We start from the raw sequence: 11970 nt of genomic DNA, 5'->3' as shown, positions 1-11970 counted from the left end.
GCTCTGTGTGAAAGTCCACAGTAGTGGAGATAATAATAGAAGAAGGTTGTAAAAATAGCACATCATTATCATAACACACTGCTGGACGGAATAAGAGTGTGAGAACTTTGTAGGGTTGGTCATCGTTTGGGTTCCACCCAAAAAGGAGAAGGAGTCAAAGAGTCAAACGGGCGGGATGCTACGACTTGCTCGCCATCAATCTGCCCCATTTACATCAGAGCATTTGGAGCCTGAAAACGCAAACATTTGGAAAGTCTCAGGATATTTTTGACACTGTTATTACACTAAAAACAGACATACTGTGCACGGATGCTTATGTTCACGTTCAGATTTGGGTTTGCATTTGGACTAGTTTGAAGTGTTACCCTCATGAAGGCCAGAGAGTTATCAAACGGAGGAAAAACAAGCGATTGTGAAGCCGTGGCGATTGTTTTGAACCGCATTTGACTAGCCACTTGTAAAAGCCGTAAATTTTCCACTTTTGTCCATGTCGCAATTCTCTTCTGGCATTATCTCGTTCTGTGTATAATTCTTAAGGCCCCCGTAATCTGTAGGTGACCATTATAAACTCAGCAATTTACCACCTTTACAATATCAGAGTGACAGGAGATGCAGGATGACGCCTGCATGAGATCTAACACCAGCCTGACTGTCCTTTTGTGTTGAAAGAGTTGTCACTGTCCAACAGATAAAATGCTGCATTGTGCACAACTGTGAGGCACATGGGCACCAGCCCAGCTGTGGGAGATAGAATTATGGTTAGATAGAGGAACAAATACCTAATTCACTCAATAAAATACAGAATTTTGTGAATTTGATATTGTGTGTAATTTTAAGCGTTACTGATAATATTCATAATTTATCATTAATAATAATTGATCATATGTCCATTGCCGGGCGGCCCGGTAGGCCAGTGGTTAGCACGTCGGCTTCACAGTGCGGAGGTACCGGGTTCGATTCCAGCTCCGGCCTCCCTGTGTGGAGTTTGCATGTTCTCCCCGGGCCTGCGTGGGTTTTCTCCGGGTGCTCCGGTTTCCTCCCACATTCCAAAAACATGCATGTCAGGCTGATTGGACGCTCTAAATTGTCCCTAGGTGTGAGTGTGGGCGTGGATGGTTGTTCGTCTCTGTGTGCCCTGCGATTGGCTGGCAACTGATTCAGGGTGTCCCCCGCCTACTGCCCGGAGACGGCTGGGATAGGCTCCAGCACCCCCCGCGACCCTAGTGAGGATAAAGCGGTTCGGAAAATGGATGGATGGATGGATTTTCCATGAAACACAAACTAAATGGGGGGGGGGGCAAAAAATAACCCCCACAAAAAAAAACCAAAATAAAATATTGGGGGGGGGGGGAAATCGAATAAACAAATTTGGGGGCGCTGAACCTCGACAGGAATCGACTGTAATTTTAAAACAACCACCAAAGTATTTTACATGGGGCAAAAATAAGTGATCATTTGAATCAGGTGTGTTGCAGCAGGGAGACATGTCATGAGACTAAATATGGAGAAGCCACAATTCCACAAGAAAGAAAACTAATCAATCATAATTCAATAGCAACACTTTTTTTTTCTCCACAATAACTTTAGCATGAGTAACAACTACCATGACCACAAGAATGAAGTCTGATTGTTTCAAAATGAGTTGAATTATTCCATAGTTGTCCCCACTGTGGTAGACTTTGACATCCAGACTGACCATCTGATGATAGCCAACCAGCCTGACATAGTGGTGGTGGTGCAGAAACTGCAGAAGAAGGCAGTCGTGATGGATATAGCAACAGAAGGAACATGAACAGCTGCAAAAATACCAAAGACTGAAGGAAGAACTGGAGAAAATGTGGAAGGTAACAGTCGTGATCAAGGTACCGGGGACAGTAACCCACGAGCTGGGTGGATGGCTCCGGTTGAAATAAGGAACAACATCCAAGTTCTCTGTGCAGAAGAGTGCAATAGAGTGCTTCCTCTGCTTAAGAAATTAATTGGTTGTGGAAGAAATTTCTTACCGGTAACTACAAAATCTTGAGGTAATATCCCCACTCCCTACTAGATAGCAGAAAATGACCCGATACTATAACTGTTTTTTGTACGGATTTTGAATGACATGCAGGAGACAAACACAGTACCTACAAATTTTGAGTATGTTGATTTTTGTTAAATAATGTACAAAATGAGTTCTTGCACTAAATTGTTTCTTGCTCAGCGGTTTTGTGCCATTCTTGAATGGCCATTTTATTGCCAGAGAAACCTTCGCAACAACAACAAAAAAAAAACAAACAGCATGTGGTTAGTTAGGATAGTGGATCTTTTATACATGCGTTGAAAAAAGTATCAGAAATGAAATATATTCAAAGCACGTAGTTTGTACACATGCACGTATTTTGTCCAGATACAAAGCAGCGTTTTTGTCATATATCTGATTAGAAACTGCACAGTGCTAAGTGGCCCCCCAGTAGTACTGACGAAAAATTGTGCCCTCCCCCCAGCATTTAACTGAATGATTATTTGCCATATTGCATTTTATACATCACATCACACATAACACATTGAATTATTCGAAGCTGGGATGCAGAGCCTCTTGTCTAAAAAAAACTTTTTTTTAATGAAAGGCACTGTAAGAAAAAAGGCGTGTCGTCTCCTTCTGCCCCGATGCAGCAATTTTGCAAGATGCCTGTGTGAAAGCGGGTAGCGTCCAATGTTCGAGTGCATTACATAATGACCCTTGTAATGATATAGCGTGTGACCAAAGTGATGGTTTGTGACCTTGTGGCGCCGCACTGTTGATATTTTCACATGTCAGAGTGGCGACAAAGCGCATGATGATGATAGCACGTTCCCAGAAGACAAACATTTTACTGCAATCGCAGGAAAATTGTTCTTTGTTTTGTTTTTGGGTTTTTTTAACACTTAAGCAGTGGGGATGGCGTGACACACAGCACAACGCCATCATGATGGATTGCGACACAGCGAAGCAACAAATAAAAGCTGATAAACACACAACGTATCCTTGTGTTCCTCACCGCAGCTATTCTGAGTGCTTGGCTCGATATCCCGTCGCAGTTCATCTTCATTTGAAATATATAGAAAGTGTTTGCGGGAGTTTCAACAAATGATGTGCTGGGAAGAAGCTTTCAAAACACCAAGTCACAAAAGTGGTAAAAGATATTTGCAATGCTTGAGGTGAACGGGGAAGTTTTGCAGTCTCAGCAAGGGAAGGCAGCCTTATGTATATCACACATTATCCATCCATCCATTTTCCGAACCGCTTGAGCCTATCCCAGCCGTCTCCGGGCAGTAGGCGGGGGACACCCTGAATCAGTTGCCAGCCAATCGCAGGGCACACAGAGACGAACAACCATCCACGCCCACACTCACACCTAGGGACAATTTAGAGCGTCCAATCAGCCTGCCATGCATGTTTTTGGAATGTGGGAGGAAACCGGAGCACCCGGAGAAAACCCACGCAGGCCCGGGAGAACATGCAAACTCCACACAGGGAGGCCGGAGCTGGAATCGAACCCGGTACCTCCGCACTGTGAAGCCGACGTGCTAACCACTGGACTACTGGGCCGCCCTATCACACATTATACGCAAGGCAATTCAATGTGTTTCACTCAAAGACACAACGCCGACAAGGTTATCCCTTAATTGGATGACTAAATGACTAATTCGGTTGGAGTCATTCCCCAAATTCTTCCAAACCAAACTCAAGTCAGGCATGCCTTTATGGACTGCATGCCGGCCCAAATAGCCTCAGGCCTCCCTCAAATTGTCCTTATAAAGTTGGAAGCACAGAGTCCAAAGCCTTGACGAGATGAAACGTTGAGATGAAGTTAACTGAAACGCAATGAAAGACAACACAACAAAAACACTGGCAGGCCCACAAAGGTGGTCAAAGCCTGACTGATGGACGGCTACCGTGTGGTCCAGACCTTCGTCATCCAGACCGCTCTGCCTTCTCTGTTTATCACTGACTGACTGCTTACACACACACACACACACACACACACACACACACCACCGGTTTGCTTCACTAACAATTATCTGTGGTGTGCACTCTCACAAAAGGCACCTCCGAGTCTGGGCATGTCAGACACCACCAATATGCATGTGCAGCAACTGGCGCTGCACTGTGTGTGACGGAAAAAAAAAAACGATTGGCACCGCATCAAAAATTATCAACAATATATTAGTAGCATTACTTTTCATAGTTATTGTAGTAAATATTTTAGGTTTTATTTCTAGAATCTAATAGAGAGAATACATGTTAGGGGGTTAAAAAAAAAAAGAGGAGCAGAAGGCTAGCTTACTAGCTATACTTAAAAAAAAAAGGGAGGGCTTGACGTCGGCGTCTTTCTGCTGGCGGATCTTGGTCCACTGTACACAACCACACACGCGTGCGCGCACACACACGCACGGCCAGATGGAGAGCAGAGCTAAAGCTTAGTTTAATGACAAAAGGACCCTCAATCTGGACACGGATTTATCACTCACTTTAAAGTCCATCTGCGACAAGTTTGGACTGTAAACACAACTGCTCAGTCTCGATGCCTTCTTGAGCTTTCGTGTTGGAGGAACTTAGCAACTCCCTCGAGTGCGCACACGCACGCATTCCTGCACGGGCCCCTCAATGAAGGGTTCGAGGCGTGTTACAAAAAAACGAGAGGACGCGGTGATGGTGTGACGCCGTGCGACGGGGAATGACAGCACGAGACTTGACGCTGGTGTCCATGGACTTGGCATCACATGAGGCTGGGCGGGTAAGGGGGATTTTTTTTTTTTTTTTTTTTTGGGAGGGGGGGGGTGAAGAAGAGTGACAGCACAGAGATAGACTAGCTACCTATTTATAGCCCGGGCCATCTGCAGAGCTCCCTCTTGTCTTTGGTCATCCTGCTCACAAAGGCTTGGAGGCAGATTCCAGCAGCCCAGGCGCTCCTCCATCTATTCACTATTCATCCCCGAGCCGGCAGCACCATATGGATCCGGCCCCACTGCTGGGCTCTGGCCGGCCCGCTTCTCCCACTCCAGCTCGCTTTCTGCAGATTGACATGGTAATGAAGCCTGGGTGGCTCACTTTTCTTCTTCTTCTGTCCTCTTTCTTCCGACGTCTTCCCCTCTTCTCCGCTCAAAGGAGCCGCCATTGAACATGGCCGGACTCCCACTCCAAAGGACCCCCTCCTCATACTCTTTCCTCCCCCGCCCTCTTTCTAAGCGGTCCAAGTCACATACCCTCACAACTAAAATAGGCCTCACCAGAACGCAGACCTTCACCAAGGTTCAAGAATACGAATGTATAGTAAAGGTGTGAATTTTAATTTGATGAATTCAGAAATCCAAGGTGACTTTGGACGAGAGACGGTACACCCCGGACTATTGCAAGGCATACGAGATGTGCCAGGAGGTGAGTGAGTTTTAATCCAACACTCAGAAGAACACATAATTCCGCCAAGACCAAAAAAAAACCAACCCCCCCCCCCCACAAAAAAGCATTATGACCCATCAGTGATGCCAATTCCTGCATGTGCATGAATTTCTTCAAAATGAATATTAAAAAATCCAATGAAAAAGGCAGTCGCTGAGTATGCTTTCTTGTATTCTCATGCCACTGCGTCAACGAGTTCGTTGCGCAATGTTTGTAACTTTGCAACCTCAACTTGGGACCGTTGTTAACTACTGTATCCTGTTTAATCGCGCTCATACACACGACATGCACTGATCCACAAGTCCAAGTGTTGTGGTAATCAGCACGCCCTCAGCTTCACTGCATCCCCTTTTTCCCCTCTCTCGCATATCCTCTTTCTCGCTTGACCATGGCTCTTGAGCGAAGGCCAACCGAGCCATAAAGCGGAAATGGAATCAGAGGGGGTGGCTTGGTAGTTGCTTGTTAAATGGGGATTCCGCACGAGGAAGCTGTTTATGATGCCACAAAGCGCAGCCCCGTGGGGAAGGAAGACAAGTGTGAAACGGATCTCAAACAAGAGCTTCTGTCAGCTTCGCTCTGTCACGCTTTGTCTTGTCACTTAAGACGACATAAGGAGGCTCTTCTCAAGAAAACGCACAGTTCAAAGATAACATTCCAGACGTCATATATTATTATTCCGTCGATGTACAACTTAAGTTGAACTCATTGTCCTCTGTAAAAGGCATTTGGGTGCAATTTGGTACTGCTGTTTTTCATTATTTGTGGTTTTGTCTGACTCCTCGGTTTTCTATGGCTACACTGCTTTATGCCTGTACGCCTTTTATTCAAGACCTTGTTTTCCTTGGCAAACCGGGGTCAAGTGATCATTAAAGTCAAATCAAACCTTATGTCACTTACATCATGCTCCATTAGAACTGGTCTGCAAGTCAAAACAACTCCAGCAAGCGGCATACGGCATGAAAATGCCGTATGCCGCTTGGCCTTTAAACGAGGCGTTAAAGTAGTTTTGACGCGACGCTCTCGGAAATAGGAGTAGCGACAGTAGGAGTCCTTTTCTGTCCCTTAGTGTATAATCGGCACGACTGTACAATTATGTATCTGCATTTATTTTTGTCTTTTTATGGATTGAGGTTGGATTTACGCATGAATCAAATGACACAATTCAGATTTTTTTTTTTGGGTGGTGGGGGGAGTATACATCTTGGAAGTGTAAATGGGAAGCTGGATATATATACAGAGAGGGAGAGAGTGAGAGCGAGAGGTAGATTGATCGATAGATCATTTTTTTGCGCACACGCATCCACACACACACACACCTTTTGCCATATTGAGGTTTGGGGTTTGAGTCCCACCAATACAAAGATTTGATACATATCAATACATAGGGTGTGGTACTATACAAGGTTGGTACACTTTCAAATAGAATGACTCGATTCAATGCACTCAGATCTTTTAAATCAAAATCGATTTTTTCGATTCAACTCGATTTTCCTACACCCTTATTAATTACACGTTGAAAAAAACCCCATTTCATTCTCTTTTATAATGTACTGTGTTTTCATACAATGCGGTGCTATTTTCCTTCATCAGAAACACACAAAAAAATTATGTGACGGGTGGATGACTGGCATTTCAATTCATTTCCAGAGAGAAAATTGATTTGACATTGGCCTACAAGTTAATCGAGTCACACGGATGCGAGTCAAGGTTATTTCAAAAATAAAAGGCCTTTTTTCAATACCATGTCTGTTTGAACTTATGTGCAACATCCACCTACATTCCTGCGAGAGCAGCTGTACAAAACGGGGTCATGGTTATCTCTCAATAAGAGCGAATCCATGAGCAGCGTGGAGTATCATTGGTGGGCTGCAGCGGAGTCAGTCACCTTGGGATCAGTGCGGCAGCCTGAGGCGGAGGCCAGCCTAGTTAAGCATGCATGCTGTGCTGGGCCTAAACCTAATTAGGTGCCATCCCAATGTCAACACCGCTGATAGAAGACAAGCCTTCTCCTCCTCCAGCCACGCTGTGAAAGGCCTCCAAAGAGCCGCCTTACACGGCCCCAGCCATCTGCAAGCTTTCTTTGCAATAACACAGAACGGGGGCGAGTTTGTGGGGAAGGGGCTTGGGGGTTCAAGCTAGGCTGCATGCATGCGGAATTTTTACGCTTTCCAAATGGCAACAAAGTGCCTCCAGATTAGGTGGTCACTTCCAGTCATCTTCTCTGGAAAGCGTTTGATTCAAGAGCTGCTGACTGTTCTGCGAAACGCTGTCTCGTCGACGTCAGTTAGAGATCGTCGACTGTCAAGTGAAATTTCAGGATGGATCTAAAATGCACTTTCCTCGTCCTCGTCCACATGCTGCTCACATTCTGATGTCATGAGACCGAGTCCACACCTCACAATTGATCAACAGTACCTCAGGGAAGTGGAAACTAAGCTCCGGGCTGTTACAGTGTCATCAGCCAGCTCAGAGAGAGAGACTGGACTAGTCACAGAAAGACCTGCAAGTACATGTACTTTGAAATGTAGCGGTCCATTCGTTGAGCAAACAATTTGGCTATTCAGCTCCTTGTTCACCATGATGCAACCTTTTTCCACACCCCAGAACTGAACATGGTTCAGGCCAATCTTATGTCATTGTCCAGGAACCAGGAAGTAACCTGCCAACGAACAAATGTAAATGTTTGAGGAATTCATTTCCTCGTTTCTACCATTTCAGTGGTGATAGAGCCATTCCCTCAACCCCGGACTGCAAACGGTTATAACTTTCTTGCTATATGTCAATCTCCAGGAACCAGGAATTAATCTCCTAATTAACCGATGGAAAAGCTACCAAGAATACAATGTTCCACATTTTATTCCCTTTTACTCGTGGAATGTCTTTTATCTCGACAAAACATGGAACAGAATTATTGTCGTTGCCTTTGAGTCTTGCATCATTGTCCATGGACCAGGAAGTAGCCTGCTCATTGACAAACACAAAAAAAAAACAAAAAAAAAAAAAAACAAAGGTGAGGACCTTTGTTCTTTTCACTTTTTTTTCAATTAATGGAAATCATTTTTTTCTTTTTGTTTGATAAATGATGGTTTGATTTGATGTATGCCCCACTGCCCAAGAATACAAATCACACACATGAACCCGGAGAGATGGAACAGCTACCACAAAAACAACTCTGAAATGCAGGTACTGTATCGTGATTTCTTTTTCTTTTTGCTACTTGAAGCCCATTTGATTCAAAACTGTACGGTTCCATCCTCCATCATCCACCAGAAAAAAACTAGCTTGCTAACAGACAAACAGTCATTCTCAACTCCTTTTTCCCCTGACACTCTTGCTGGAGGAATTTCTTTTCAGTTTATTCATGGAAACATTCCCCTGACTCCAGATTACAAATGTTACGCTCCTGTTGTCTTACGTCATTCTCCATGAACAAGAAAGCTCAATAACAAACATGTGGAATAACAACCAAAAATACAAGGCTGTGTAGTTTTTATCACTTTCTAATCATGTATTTTTACTCATTTGGCAGTGATTATTTTCTCTTATTTTCAATTCGGTTCCCATTTAATCATGCCGTTCCCATTTTAGGTCGACCTTCCTTGCCCAGGAATTGCCTAATAACGGACAAACACAAAAGCTTTACCTTTGTCTCACCTTGGTTATCGCTACAACCTCGGCAGAGGTCTTTGATCTACTAATTGAGATTCTTGTACAGTTTCCACTGTTTTATTTATACTGCCTCTTCTCGCTCACGGCGCGAAAGAAAAAATGGCACAGAATTCCCAATTCAGGTCGACCAAAAAAGGAATCCTGGTGCTCGGAGGTAAACATGTCGGCGTGCACTGTTGCCTTTTTAATGTGTCATCAAACCGTCATCTAATTCCATTTATACGGCTAAAAAGCCTCTCACAAACAGATTACCTGCCGCATCGAGGGGAGGCCCCTCATTCAGTGTGTAATTGTGGCATGGCGCCATATCCTCCCACTGCTTCTTAGTCCATTAAAATACAGATGAGAGCCTTTTACAGCGCGCGCCAACAGCAACGCCTCCCAGCTAATCCGGCAAGCAACACAAACATCACATGAATTATGTGTAATGGAGACGACTTGCTGCTGGCACAGCTGACTGAGGACGCAAACAAAACGCCCGTTTATTTTTGGTTAATGTTTGGATTTTTGTTTTTTTTTGTTGTTGTTTTTTTTTTGATTGGGCTTTTCATGTAAGTAATTAGCTGGCAAATATAGAAATCCACGCACTCCGTGGAGAGGCTGTCGTTAGGTGTGCTTCCAGCACTACTTCTTCGTCTCGATTGCATGCGGGGAAAACTTCCTCTGTGTTCAGCATTTTAACTTGTCTGCTAATTCCATTCCAAGTCCGCTTTCACGGGCTCCCTGGCCGTGTAAGCGACGCAGTTTCTCCATCTCATCTCCTTAGTGAGAGCTATTTATTCATCCTTTTAATGCTCAATCTTGGCAAGGGCAAGTGAAACCCAGTACCTTAATTCCATTAGCTTGTTACTCCAATAAATCCCAATAATATACAGGCGCACACACACAAAAGTTTCACGAAGCGTGAAAACACTGCAGCCGTATAGATTCTCTCACTGGAGCTTTATTATTATTCTTTTTTTTAATAACACTAAACAGAAGCTAAAGGTTGGTCCTATTTTGCTGATATCAAAATAAACGGCCGCTAACCTATGCGGGCTTTTGCGAAAGGTAGCGTCCGAATAGGTCCCTTCTAATAAAGCCCCGTTCACACAAATCAGTAAACTTGGCAAGCAATTATGTGTCTCTACTGTTAAAAGTCTTTATCTATTTGATACTCTGTCAAAGGGTAATGATACTGGAGCAAACCACATTGCATTGAGATGAAAATTTTCAGTGCACATTTTCTATATGTTGTCCAACAGCCGCCTGCATTATCAAACGAGGCCCTCGTCAAGGCTATAGAAAAGCTAACAGATGAACTGGATACCTTTTGGTGTTTAGCGAAGAGAAAACAGTCATGGTGGCTGACATCACCAAAACTGTGGAGATAAATGCAGCTGAGATAAAGGGGTGAAAAGAAATGGTTCGGGCAGTTAAAAAAAGACATGCCTGCTCTCATCAAAGAAAACGAGGGGCTTAAAGAAAGAGTGTTGGAGTTAGAAATGTACAAGATGCGCTGGAATCTCAAAATGCATGGCCTGAAAGAAAAAGATGAAAAGGTGACACAATCATGGAAACCCTGTCCAAGATTGCTCCGCAGTGGACTCCGTCGATGGAGACCGTGATTGACACCGTTCATTGAGAAACACCACCAAGTCATCATAAAGTTCACAATGAGACACTACAGGGATGTTTTCGGGACGCTATCCAAGAACTGTAAAATCTGCAGACTTGTGAATTAACTTCAAGCAAGATTTCCGCGAAGCTAACCGAGAGGCTCGTGTTGCGGCATGGCTGAAGATGGAACAAGGGGGCGAATGTGTACTTCAGATTTCACGTGGGGTACATTCATGGCAATAGGGATGCACTTGACGAGATTTTTGACAGAATGCAACAGGATATGTGCCTTTCTCTCCCAAGTATTTGAACCTTCGTTTGGGGTCTAGAAAATGCTGTTCAGTACTTTTCATCTTTTCAATGCTCAGTTTTGTGTTTGCAGCTTTGTCTCATAACTCTTGTTTTTGATAAAAAAAAAGAAGACTATCAATCAAATAGTACAAAAAGAGCACTTTATAGGATTCTGTTAGCCAATGAGCAGCTAGCATTAATGCTACACCACTAGTTTTACCGCCATTACACACTGCTGCGGCTCATTATTAAATGAGAAAAAGAGTTGCGTGTGCTTAGGAAGAACCGATGGGATACATGCGAATCAAATGCGTGTAAACCAGTTTCAAAAGCACTTACACTCTTTCTGTTTATATCTGAGTGAGCATCAACTCAGTTCACACAGCGGTGAGCGGGCTCTACTCCATAAGTGTCAAATTCCCATCCTCAAAGGCCGCTTTCCTACGTTTTGCATCACTCCCTGCTGCAACACGCCTGACTCAAACGATCAGCTCATCAGCAAGCTCCGCAGGAGCCTGATAAGGATCCTGATCATTTGAATCAGGTGTGTTGCAGCAGGAAGAGACAGAAAACGTGCATGATAACGACCCTTGGGGACCGGAGTTTGACACTTGAGCTCGAGTCAATCTGATGACCAGTGGTTGGGTACTGTGGCTAATGCTAAAGGCTATCTTGGTTGATAATTCAACAGCTGTAAACAAGTCAACGCACTCACAGTTATCCAACCTTTTTTGCTCGGTCACGGCAGCTATTGGAACCTAGCTGCGTTGTTTACCTTGCGCCAGTCCCACATTTTAACATTGGAAAAGCGCAACCAAAAATACTCAGCTTACTGGTCTTCCCGTAGCAATAGGCTAGTAGGACCATATTTTTATTCATGATTCTTAGACATGAAAGCAGGTTGTAGTTTTACTTCCAGAATAATGGAAAATAGATGCCTGCCAGCCTGTCCTGCTAGCATGTCATGCTAAGTGTGAGGGTGAGCATAAATG

Source organism: Hippocampus guttulatus, chromosome 13 (assembly GCF_054856545.1).
Source record: "Hippocampus guttulatus isolate MCC_2025c chromosome 13, RoL_Hgut_1.0, whole genome shotgun sequence".
Lineage (NCBI taxonomy): Eukaryota > Metazoa > Chordata > Actinopteri > Syngnathiformes > Syngnathidae > Hippocampus > Hippocampus guttulatus.
Note: the sequence above shows the minus strand (reverse complement) of the source record.